This window comes from Halyomorpha halys, unplaced genomic scaffold, assembly GCF_000696795.3.
Source record: "Halyomorpha halys isolate HHAL.00 unplaced genomic scaffold, Hhal_1.1 Scaffold479.1, whole genome shotgun sequence".
Lineage (NCBI taxonomy): Eukaryota > Metazoa > Arthropoda > Insecta > Hemiptera > Pentatomidae > Halyomorpha > Halyomorpha halys.
In genome coordinates, this window is record NW_027109057.1 from 379739 (window position 1) to 393705 (window position 13967).

At 31.2% G+C, this 13967-nt stretch overlaps 1 protein-coding gene across 2 annotated transcripts in view; it reads right to left on the reverse strand.

Moving 5' to 3' along the window:
* Nucleotides 1-13967, reverse strand: part of net — a 107155-nt gene that overhangs the window by 87040 nt on the left and 6148 nt on the right. Inside the window, exon 1 of one of the 2 annotated variants that reach the window (XM_067047264.1) lies at nt 11470-11514. The exons of the other annotated variant lie outside the window; for it this stretch is intronic. The gene's annotated coding sequence lies outside the window, so the exon portion shown is untranslated. Of the gene's footprint in view, nt 1-11469; nt 11515-13967 lie in introns of those variants that run through there. 2 annotated transcript variants of the gene reach the window in all.

Below are 13967 nucleotides of genomic sequence, written 5' to 3' on the forward strand. Positions count from 1 at the left end.
TTTTTAAAAAAAAAAAAAAAAAAAAAAAAAAAAAGGATTGGCGTTTACATTGTGACAGTCTATTGGGGAACACCAGTAGAGAGTTATGTATTTAATGAATAATTACATTCAACTATAGTAAACATATTGGAAGATGGTTGATCGTATGAAGATAGTCCAGGTGGCGGTCAATAAAGGAATCAAAATAGTAAAAGAAAACTATTTATTGTTAACCAACGTTTCGACCCACTTTGGAGGGTTTCGTCAGAGCTAAATTAAAAGACAAGATACAAACATTTCAGAATTAATAAAACATTAAAATAAAAACAATTGTTATGTTCATAAAGTATATTTAAAAAAAATAATATTAACAATATATAAACTTAACAATTATTTTGAAGTGTTTTGTTAATTCTAAAATGTTTGTATCTTGTCTTAACATTTAGCCCTGATGAAGCCCGCAAAGTGGGGCGAAACGTAGGTTAACAATAAATAGTATTCTTTTACTATTCTGTTACCTTTATTGACCATCACCCGTACTATCTTCCTACAATATAGTAAAAATAACAATATTAGAGATAACAGTTCGGTTACTACAACTACTAGGATTGGATGTGTATTTAATATTTTAGTCAAAATTCATTATAAATATGGAGTTTAAAAAATTAAATAGTTATTAGTTTTTATATCAGGCTAAGCGAACTATAAAGGATTTCCTAGTTAAGTATATAGGGCTCGTCATTATCTGAAAATGCGCATATTCAACTTACAAAAATCTGAATAATAAAATGTCATAACTTCGAGCTGCACAAATTCGTACCAATGTAGAAGCTGAGTACTTACCCATTTCATGTAGTGGCCACCAGTGTTGGGCGAAAAGTAATTGAAATTACATACTAATTAACTTTTTTTTAATATATTAAAAATATATGAATATATGAAAAATATATTTTTCTCGAAAATTATTCATGATGAATCTTAAATAGCTTTCGAGAAAAACACTTTGAAATTTGTCTGTGTATATTAAAGAAGAGCTTTCAGATAGAGCAAAATTAAGAAATTAATGTAACAAAAACTATAAATGAGAGGGAAAATTAAGTTTATAGGTGTTTACAGAATTGTAATAGAATCAATTGTACACTATCTTCCTATAAATTTGTGAGCGTTCTTTACATGACCTAGGATAGATATATTCATAGATCTATAATATTCCAGATTAATATTATATTTTTTTTATTATCTTTAACGTAAACGTATACACAGCCTACATGTAAATAATCTGGCTCTTGTTAAACATTATATATTATATACAATATAGTACGAGCTTAATAGCCATTATATAAGCGTAATAGTAACCCATTGGTACCTATTACTGACTGATATTTAATGTTTTATTCAGAACTATTTTTTTTTTTTTTTTTTAGGGGGGGAATGTAAATGTAAAAAAAAAATTATTTAAAAGTATAATTGATCAAACAATGTTATTTTTTAATTTAGGGTATTTTCTAGGGCTAAAGTGATCGTATGAAATATTTTGAAAATCATTTAATTCCATCAGGGCCTTAATCGAAGGATATATTGGTGTTTAAATGTGCCTGCGAAATGAAAGTAAAAAAGATCGGATTTCTTTCTTGGTTGGAAATTAGAAAATAAAGTCCATTGAACGTATAAAAATAATTACTTGATTGTTTACATTTCTTTTTTTTTTTTGGCAAGAAGATTTATGATTTGCCGTAAGAGCGAAACAATTTAATACACATCCACACCTTGAGAGGTGCCCAGGACGGAGGCAATTAAACTAATAGACAAGTATGGATGACGAGGGTGACAAAAAGCAGAAGCTGTTTCGGGGTCCCAGCTGTGCGGCAAAAAGTCCGGGCCCAGATTGTTTCATAATTACTGCGGCGGATCAATCCTCGGCCAGATGTCGCAGGTTCCTATATCATCTCTTCTCTTTCTCCACGACCGGTTCAAGAGCCTAAGAGGAAAAGAAAGTCTTGATTAATTTAATGACAACGACGTATAGTTCCAGGTCAAAATGGATGAGTCTGGCATCTATATATAGTAAGGGGGAATAAAAAATGGCGACTGTATCACAATTAAAAAAAAAATTATTTTTCATTCCGAGCTTTACATCATTAAAACTACCTACAACACTAAAAAAACCTAACATCATCTAAAGTTGAGTAAATTTTCTAAAATATTAGCACTACTAGGACAGTTAACGTTCAACATTGCCAGAGAAAAACGTCGTAAAAATCAGGAGTCAGCGAATTTATTTTGGGAAAAACATAGCTCAGGAATCATTAGACGTACAGATGCCTATTGGCACTCACATTAAAGCTAGTTTAATGTATTATAAAGTAGTTAACCACATGCTTACCCAATTTGGAAAAGCTGCTAAACATAGAAAGGAGGATCTTAAGAAAAATCTATGGGCCGAGGAAAACACAAGAAGGTTTATAGGCTTAGATCTAACGAAGATATCTACAGAAACATCAAAGACCTGGAAACCGAGATGAGAATCAGAACGCTGATTCACAGAATGTTCTATGAGGACATGAAGAGGATGAAGGAGGAAAGATTGAATAAGAAGATCTTTAAAAAAAATTTTACTTACAAAAACATGGGAAGATACACGAGGCAAATGAGATAGGAATTAAAGAGACTTAAAATTTCAGATACCGACTGTCTAGATAGAGATAAGTATAGGAAAACATTGAAAAATCTCACCAATATCGGAAGAGGAAAAAAAGGGGTACGAAGTGGTCCGAAGAAAGAAAAGAAAGGCAGTCGAGGATCATGAAACTGCGATGGGAAGAAAGAAAATCAAGACTCCCAAAGAACCCTAACTATTGATATTCAATGGTCCTTAGAGGCCCATACGTGATAAAAAAAAAAAGTAGTTAAGACGTTTATCTCCGTAAGAGTAGTTAGTTTTTATGATTTTTGTCAGAATAAACTCACAAATGTTGGCTTCTGATTGTTTGGACAAAATTTTTAATTAATGAATAAAATATATATTAAGAGCCATAAGACGTACAGATGTCTGTCAGCACTCAAATTAATGTTTTTTTTCCAAGACACTTACAGGAAATTATAACTTGATACATCGAACTTATAAATCGGTTACAAATGAGCAGGTTATAACACACCGCTAAACACACTTTTGACTCAGTCGTAAAATTTTTAGAGAACAAATAAGTATAAAATTGTTCTCCCTAAAAAGCGTCACTCTTTTAGAAAAAGTATTCTGTGCTAGGTCTGAAATACCTCTAATATATTTAGTAATAAGTGATTATCAATTTTTAATGAGTTAGGATGGCGGGAAGTATATTAATTTTATAATTTATATAAGTTAGTAATCCAAATAAGGTCTAGAATGATTTCATATTAAGCATGTTTCTTAAGAAAAATTATGAGTTTGAATTATTTTGGCATCTAGAGACTAAACCTGAGACTACAAGAATTTTGTATGACTGCAATATTTGTCTTGAGTTTTAACATTCAACAATTTACGTGTTTTATAATGTACAAAGAATTTAACAGGCAAATGTGTTGCTAAATAATCTGTTAGCTTGTTTATATTAATCTATCTTACAGTTTTCCTTTTTATTTTTTTTTTTTGTTCTAAGAAGGAATTGGTTCAAGAACGGCGTGAGTACCTAATGAGGCTCGAACATTGAATTTATAAAATGTTCTATAAAAAAACGCGAAGCTTTAGAAATAAAGGAGTATAATAGAGAGGGTAAGCTGTTAAGAGAAGTGAAGCCGAAAAGTTGGGACACCAGGGGTTGGCAAAGGAGTAAGAGCCAATCACTCACTGAATATTGTTTCAGTTTAAATTACAATGGTGGACGTTAGAATTATCCTTAAAGTAATTTTGAACTTAGGGTCCGGGTGCAACTCCCCATGTTCTGGTTTCACTTTTGATCTGAATGAGAGTAGGGCATGACACATTACCTGTCTTAACCCTTTAAGGTTATTCTATCGGTTAAAATTGATTGTTCATTTCACCATAACTATCGTATTCCGTTAGTCTTGCCTGCTTAGGTTTTCAGGTCTAGGGTTTTCTTCGGTAGAGTTTGTGGACTCATTATGGTCTTTGTCGATAAGGATGGAGTTGATAGTTTTTCAACCAATATCCTGAACTAATAGTAAAAATATTTTATCAATTTGTAAACGTTAATTTTACAAAATGAGTGTTTGGGGCTTTAGCGAACTTGCTCAGCCTCCACTGGCACATTACCAGTGATGCAGCGAGAGGGATGCGCTGGGATCTTATGGGCTCTGCTCTACTCCTCACACGTGGGGAATAGATTGTCAGGTCGATTGTATAAATATTGTATATAGAAGTGTAAACGTGACTACAGATTATTTTATTTTATTTATTTATTTTACCATGCTTGATATAGCTTGATTATGTTCATTTTTTTTATCCTTCTGTTAGTATATATTTTAAGAGAGATTTTATTTATTTTTATGTACTTTTTTTCATTTATTAATTTATTTTTCATTCTTATTTTATTTTATATTAGTAAGAATGTGATCATTCACCACTATTACCTGATGCCCACAACGGTTTGGCAGATTGTAATGTCTATCAATAAATAAAGTTCGAATATAAAAAAAAATGTACAAAACAAAATTCAATATTATTAATTTTAACGTTTAAAATATTCGACATAATTCGTTAACTATACCGATAATTCACTACAGCAACAATAAACTTCTTTACGGGTTTCCCGATTATTTTTTTTTTGATATTTCAAATATTCTTTAAAATGCTCGTAGATTTACCAAACAACTTTTTTTAAAAAATGGATAGCAATATTTATACGAAAAGCTTTTCATATTATTTTAATGTCCAAAATTCGTAATATTGTTAACGTAACATCAGCTAGCCAGATATGCAAGGTGTTTCAACGGTACTTTAGTAGGGGTATTCATGATGTTGTGTTAAATGTAAAATATTTTACCATGTTAAATATTATAACTATATAGGATTGTGAGCAGCCGTATTTAAAGTTAGGTTATACGTTAAATGCATGAGAGCTCCTAGCGGATTTTCTGAGGAACTTGTTTTATAACCTTTCCTTCCTAAACTTCATGGTATCGTTTACTTCTAAGTTTTGATTAAAGTAATTTATTACAACATGCCTAATTTGAATGAAAAGTGGAAGCTGTGTGAAAATAGGATCCCCCATTACTTTGTTGGTCTTCTAGCTTGTGAGGAAGAGAATCAAGATAAGCTAATTGCTAGCTGTCATTACATTATAATTATTGTCATAAATTGCTTTATTAGTTTTAAGAAACATCCAAAACACTAATAATACACAATCAAAACATAAACTACGAGCAAGTAATTTAACACAACCAACAAAACGGTGACGAGCTCAGCTTGTCTGTTGCGTGACGTCACTCTCCATTTAACAGACTTAGTAACAGACTCTCAACCATGTTATAAGTTGTATCGTTTTAACATGGTAAAAGAAGAAAATATTTCTCTATTTAACATGAGTTTCTCCATTTAACACGCTATAACATGTTAAACTAAAGATCATGAATACCCCTAGTATGAAAGTACAACTCTCCATCTATTGGCTAGGAAGGCAAAATGTATGCGGGAGATAGCTGAGTCGCCTTTGAGTTATCCTCCTGCCTTGAAGCAAACGGTAGAAGGCTAACTATTAGTACAGCTGTAAGTTGTTGTTTCAGGTATCATAATTAAGGCATTAAACAAACTGCGTAATGAAGCTCATTTATTGTTCTCTTACTCAACCAGCTTTCTGTTCATCAATGGAAAATCTATTACGTCCTAGGTTATTACCATTATATCAAGGCCTGGGTGGCCCAACTACAGTTCTAACCTCATGTAATATTTATATCTAGGAGCGGTGTGAATCAATAAACGAAAAAATGAAACGTTAGAATAATGAATTTAATGTTTAATTAAACCTATAGCCAATGTTTTTTATCGGTTCGAATCCTGTCTGAGGGGTCAAATTTTATTTCTGTGGTAGTACCACCAAATGACTTTCTGAACCCATCATGGTGTTAGAATAGGGCGGTTCCCAGTAGATAACACTTACTCCTCTAACCTCTCCCGTATGTCAGAAATGACCAGGAAGGGAATAAAAAAAAACGCCTGACTATTTAAAATCGTTTTAATAGGCAGTCAATCATCGGTGCAGTGATTTCATTTTATCGCCAACCATGAACGTTTCATGAAGAATCAGAAAAAAAAACAACAGAGTTTTTAAACAAAAGCAAAGGAACCAGTGATAATGAAATTCACTTAATTATTTAGAGAAATATAATTTAATAATTATGTTGTTTTTTAATTATTGGTAAGAAACCGAGTATCGTAAATTAATATTAGTGCTGCTGTTAGTGGAAAATATCCATACTAGTGACTGGAGTCATTCTAAACAGAACAGAATCACTTATGACGGAGTTCCAAATGTGAACCTAATTTTTGAGACTGATTATTACTTATACTACCGTGTTACTTTTCTACTTGCCATGACAAAACATTTTTATATAGCAATAAATCATTTACTTTCATAGAGTTAGATTGTTCACTAATTCATCGGAAAAAGTTTTTACTATGTTGAGATTTCAATTGAATGCTTACAAAATTATTGACAAGACAATGTCTGAAGTATGTTGGGGGAAGGTTTTTCCCTACAAGAGGTTACCTCCCTGCTCTATGCCCCGCCCACAAGGTCCTTCTAGAATTTACTAATCTATAACGTTTCATTTTTTTACGTATTCTTTATTAAATAGTTTTTTTTTTCATTGTAATATTTTGATTGTTACAAACCCACTCATTATTATCATATCGGTCTGAAAGTACTATGAACTGTGTTAGCGGGTTCAAGAAAGTAATTTTTACAGTTGCGACATTATTCTCCTATTATATTTATCTTTAGTTATTCTTTCTTTTGTTTATATCCATGTAGTAGTTCTGAAGAAGAAGTACTGTCTTTGGAATTAGGTAAAGCAAATAAAATAACAATATAGTTAGTGTGTTCTAATAATAGCCTTTGAACATCGTTTTCAAATTATTTTTTAAAAATACAAGGAAACAGGAGAGGAACTAGTTATCAATCATGCCTATGCCATCAGAAGGAAATCACTTAAAATCCCTCCCAACTAAAAATAGTTTCCATCCTCGGCTAAGGACAACATCGCTTAGGGTAATGTTAGCGTCCCATGAATGATGAGGAGGGGTCTCTAATATTTATGAAGGAGTCATTAGGGAACAAGGGGGGGGGGAGGAGGAGTCCGTCCAATATTTTTTTGGGATTTGAGTACGTGGATAATTTTAGGAGAACTGTTTTCTTGATTTAGTAAGTTAATTCTTGCCCCGAATTATTAATTCGTAATTACAATAAAAGTAATTGAATATACGATAACGTTTTATCTGTTATTCGGTAATCGAGGATGGAAAAGATTATCCGTTAGTACTGGGCTTAAAAATTTTAACGAGCTACATCTCACAAAGTCCAACAATAATAGGCCATAGCTAAAATATACGCTAAGTAGTAAAAGCCAAAACGTTGCCTAAATCCATAATTTTTAACAGACTAAATGAACAATTAATATTAATGACTCGTTCATTTTTTGATCTCTTAAAAATAATTATAAGAATCAGCTGCAATTGTTCTTTAAATTTTTTCGACCGGAAACAAGCGAGCCATTCAATGGTTTCCTTCGATTTTAGTTTAGATTACAATGGTGGGAATTCTTAATAACCTCATCGTAGACCTTCCTTTCGTGGGCGTGTTTTTTTTCTTTACTTTTGGTTTGAAGGAGAGTAGGGTTATGGCACACCCTGATGGTAAAGTTGGGTCTGAAATCGTTCGTGATTGTTTTCAATAAATTTCACATAAGCAGATATTAATTTTTAAAATTTATGGGAAGCTGTTATGACTTAAAACTTATTTTTAAAATTTAGGGATAACTGCTATAAATTAATTTTCAATTAAAAAGATTAACATGTGGAAAACTGTATCACAGTTACTATCATGACTGTGTCATCAGGTCCGGGCGGGATAGTTGATAAAGCATGTACCGTGAGCTAAAGCCAGTTTAAATGGTGTGACTTCACAGCCACTGCAATGGTTGAGCTGGGTAATAGCTGCAGTCATGATAGCACTCTCACATACCTGTATACCTAACATTATGATAGCTGATAGCTGGCAGAACATGTTACGGGGGTAAAGCAACTTTTATGAAAATGTTTACTGTGATGACAGAACTGTTTCTGTAGGAATAACGTGATTGGTGACAGTAAATATAATAGGAGTTCAGCTAATATAACTTCACAGCCACAGTAGACATTGTCTCTGCAACTGACAAGTTAACTTTGTGACAGGTACCGTCACGATTAAATTTAATATCGTAGCAGAACAGTAGCACTATCAGCTTTACCATGATAAACGTTAGGGTCTGTCGTGGTAGTGAAGCTACTTTAACTTAAGACTCATTTGTTAGTGATTTTTATTTTATTTTATTTTTATTAAACCAACAAAAATATTCCATCCGTGGTTGCGACCAGGCAGATGGGGACCCCTGGTGAAATAAGAAAATGGGAAATTGGATTGCACAGAAATTAGGAAAGTGAAAGAAAGGAAGGAAATAGAAGAGATAAATCAAACAGGAATGACATGATTCTGCCGCTTATGGTTGTTGGTGTAATGTTTTGAAAAGTAATTTGCAGATTAATAAATTTTATTATACTTAGTTTTATGTAACCATTATCTTAGTATTGCTGCCTATGATACATTATACCGTAAATACGCTCAAAAATTGAAACTACATTTACTTTTTTCTATTGTAATGATTGAAGCATTATAGTTATTAAAATAAAACAATTATTTAATTTTAATCTATTAATTTTTTTAAATTAAAATTAACTATTATATTTTCACCATAAATATTCGCTCATAGCAAACAATAAGCAATCAATTTAGTTTTCCCATTTGTCATTATCCTTTTCCAGCCTTACTAAAAACAAACACAAATAAAGGCATGAGTGAACGATGGTATGTTACAAGCATTTGAATTTAAGAAAAAATTAATTAAATTGTTAGAAGAAGATAGTTGACCGTATGAAGTATATTGGAGGAAGAGAGTAATAAAAGTATCAAAATAGTAAAAGAAAACTATTTATTGCTAACCAACGTTTCGCCCCACTTTGCAGGGCTTCGTAAGGGCTGATTGAGTGAAGTGAGTTGTCAGTTGAAAGCAGAACTTATCAGCCCTTACGAAGGCCTGCAAACGTTGGTTAACAATAGTTTTTTGTAACTACTTTAACAACCGCCACCCGGACTTTCTACCTCCAATTTAATTAAATTATTTTTTCATTCCGGTTGTAAACTGGAGAACTCCATTTTAACTTTGAAAAATACCAAAACCTAAGGCTAAACAAGGTGCTATGCAGAAAAAAAGTATTTAAAATATTCTCAATAACCAAAATCCCTATCTTCTCTAGAATCCCCAGTTCTTTCGTCCAATCATATTTTCAACATTACATACATGTATATTAATATTTTTGGAATAATTCAATTAGTTTTTTTATACTAGATACTGTTGAAACCTTTCGTTTATCACAGGCACGTGTGGAACAAGAATGACCACCTAGGACATTCAGTCAATTACCCACCAAAACCTGCGAACCCAGAGGTATTTATTACCGATTAAGATATATGGAGATGTGTACGTACATCTTAATTAAGAACCGAAGGTGACCAACAGGTTCGGCTGACACATGGTCTGGATCAAGATTGGATAAGCCCACCGACCTAATCGGTTATGATCCATATATTTTGACCGATTTTTTTTCTATTTTCAGGAAACCATGAGTTCAAAAGGTATTTCTGTAATAAGAAGAACTAAATCTCTCTAAAAAATGAATGATAATGCTGCCGTATAAAATTAAAATAAAATTAACTATTCCAAAACAAAGATAACTTTGTGAAACTTTGCAGGTGTTTGAATAGTGTGGTTATTGATCATTTTAAGTAATAAAATAAGTTGCATGAAGCAGCTCTGGAAATAATAATATTTTCCAAATTATGAGTAAAGTGACAAAAAAAAAAACACCATTAAAACAACAATAAGGAGTGTTAAGTAAACAAAAAGTCGTTGAGACCAAATGGATTTTTTTTTTATTAACTGCTTAACAAATCTGCCTCAAACAAAAATTTGCATTATAGATAAAACAACAATGTTAACTAGATATCGAAGAAGATGGTGAGGATTGCGGTGAAAAAAAATAATTAAAACAGTTAACAACTATTTATTTTCCGACGTTTTGCCCCACTTTCTAGAGCTTCATAAAGTTGATGATCAAGTTTTTAAAGCTATCAACTTGAACAGCCCTGATGAATCTCTACAAAGCGGGGCGAAACTTAGGAAAATAAATAGTTGTTAATTATGTTAGTTCTTTTTTTACCACAATCTAGTTAACATTGTTGTTTTATGTATAATGCAATTTTTTTTTTTTTTTTTAAAAAGATTTGTTAAGTAGTTAAAAAATAAATCCATTCAGTCTTAAAATTTTTTTATTTTTCGCAACCTTGACCATCTTCTTCATTATCTGAAATTGTACGGTCAGTCATTTATATATATGAACTAGATATCCTAGATATATTTCAAATACCATTTTTTGTTTATAAATATTTGTAATTCTGAATTTTCTCAGTATTTGTTTTATGTAATTATCCATATTTTAGTATGTACTTTTCTTCTTTTCAATTTTACATTAAAATGTTTTATTTTTCTAGTATTTATTGTTTTTTGTTTTTCTCATTTTTTACAGACTTATTCAGGTGAATCTTACTTTCTAGGTCAGTACGTCTCTAGGTTATAGCAGAGGTAAATAAATTAACACAAATATTACGAATATATCATTAAAGAAAAATAAATGAGATTTTTCTATTTATTCTCCAATACTCAAATAAATCACCAATATATTGCATATAAAACACATAATTAAAAAATCTAAATTTTGGGAAAGATTTTGTTTTTTATATAAAAACTCATTTTGCTTAAAAATGCAATTAAAGAATAAATCATTAAGGATCAACATCTAATAGTTTAATTGGAGAGTAAAAAAAAATACGGAGAGTTTAATCAAAAAGTTAATATATATTCAATTTTCAAAAGAAAATATTTTTTTGACAAATAAAAATTCTACAGCACAAAATTATCAAATTTACTATAAAATTTTAATATTTTATTATCAAATAGGTGTTATATTTACATATTATAAGTTTAAAAAAACAATTGTTTCACTGGTTATAGTACGCACGCGTGTAGTATCCAAATGCTCAATGCAGTTGTGCAGCACACCATTTTATCTCAATTGCAATATATATAATATGGGATTAGTACTCCCAATGGTTATATATAATGTTTATTCTGTATCAATTATGAGATAGCATCATTATATAAGTATCAATTAACATAAAAAGGTACCCAATTGATAGTTACTGCCCTGCACAATTCCAGACCGGCTTCCCCTTGGCGCCCTAAACACTCACACTAATTCTATTTCGGACTGGTCCAGATGGGAGGAGGTAACATCACCACATGTACAAATAACAGAAGCCATTGCCGCACATGCTTCTCATGGTTTGTCTCACCCGGCCTCTTTAACATCAGCAACTCCTATAGGGAGTTTGAAATGGGAGAATATAAGGAAATATATCGGAAGGGGCTGGATACTTCTATAATGTATTAATAAATTTAGAATGAATATTTGAAGAGCTCCTTCTAAAAAGGTTCCAACTAAAATTTATATGAGCCTTTCAGGGATTACAAAAACCCCGTCTTTTGACCGGTTCTCAGTTTGGCACATAATAGCCTTCGTACGACCGATTTGTTATTAATAATAATAAGAATTTTTTTACGCTGGAAAATAGATTTTGATAAACTTTGTAGTAAGAAACTTTTTAAACAGGACTAAATTTGAATTATCACCTCTGTTTAGGTTTGGACGAATTAGGACTAAACTTGAATTATCACCTATACTACTTAATTAGAGGTGATAATCTAATTCGTCCAAACCTTAGTTTGACAAGGTTGATACTTAGTACAAGGGCCCCAGAAGAGAAAAAAGGCAGCAATTTCACCCCAATTTTTGATTACTTAATTGAAAACTAGGTATAATTACTAGTCAAAATTGATGAGTCTGCCAAGTATAGGTAGAGGAAATAAAAAAATGGCGGTTGTTTCAAAACATTAAAAATAATTAATTTTTTATTCGGAACCCTATATCTTTACAACTACCAACAACAATAGAAAATCTAAGAGAGCATCATTTAAAGTAGATTAAATTTGTTAAAATGTAAGCCCTAATAGAGTTATTTACGTTCAATATTTCTCGAGATATAGCTTTTTAAAAAGCAACATTTCATAAAAATGTTCTGAAAGATCAGTAGTTTGTGAATTTATATTGAAAAATTTATATCTCAAAAACCATTTGCCGTACAGATGTCAATTGGCACTCAAATTAAAGCTAGCTTAATGAGCTAAAGTAGTTTATGACGTTTATTTTGGTAGGAGTAGTAGTTTTAATAAAATTTGCTAAAATAAACTGATTTATAGTTGTTCGGACAAATTTATATCATATAAAAACTACTACCCATACGAAGATAAGTGTCATAAACTACTTTATAGTGAGTTAAATCCTCTTTATTTTGAGTTTAGGCAGACATATGTGCGTCTTATGGATCTCGAGATATATTTTTCAAAAATGCATCATTTTATACGGACAACTAGAGAATAACATTATGTGAGTTTATTTTGTCATATATCATAAAAACTTAGGAGTAGTAGCTTTTTTTAACTATGTTTAAAGATAAACATTATTAACTATTTTATAGTAAATTTAACTAGCTTTAATTTGAGTGCTGACAGACATCTGTACGTCTAATAGTTTCTGAAATAAAGTTCAAACTTATTGTCCGAACAACTATAAATCAATTTATTTTAGCAAATATCATGAAAACTACTATTCCTACGAAGGTAAACTAGCTTTAATTTGATTGCTAATTGACATCTGCACGTCACATAGTTCCTGAGATATAGATTTCTCAAAAGAAATGAACTAACTACTGATATTTCAGTACAATTTTATGAAATGTTGCTTTTGAAAAGGCTCTGTCTCGAGAAATATTGGACGTAAATAGCTCTTTTAAAGCTAATATTTCAGAAAACTCTTAAATTTACTATAAATAATGTTCTTTTAGATGTTCTCGTGTTGTTGGTAGTTTTTAAGATATAGAGCTGAGAATGAAAAAATAATGTTTTTTTAAGGTTTTGGAACAGCAGCCATTTTTTATTTCCCCTACCTATACCTGGCAGACTCATCAGTTTTGACCCGTAATTATTCATAGTTATCATTAAAGGAATCGAAAATTGGAGTGAGATAATTGCCTTTTTTTCTTCCCAGCTCATTACTACTATATTAATAGTTTTGAGAAAGAATTTCAACGTTACAATTTCATATTAAAGTTATCTCTAGACTCATATCACACTAATAGATCCTTAATTACTTTCACTCACCTGTCTATGGAATATATAGTAAGGGTAAGGTTTGTAATCTTGCAAAATTTCGATTTTGAGTTTTCGAAGGAAATACGTTTTGAGGACCCTTGAGTCCAAAAAACAGTATCTGTATAAACATGGTGAGTGTGAGTGAACAACCTAGCTCAAAAAAGTTGTAAAACTGAAATTAAAACCTATTTAAGGCTAAATGTACCTCTTCATGGGACGGACCAAAATTTACTTTTCGTTTTTATCCTGAACGGTTTTGGACTTGTAAAGCGCAGTTTGTGTTTTTTCGGATATAGAATATACTGAAATTAGGTTTTAAAAACACCAATCAAATAATAAGGAAAATATGAGTTAACAATAATTTTTTTTAATGCAGCCTTATAGCTACATGCAGCAGCCTTATAGCTACATGCAGC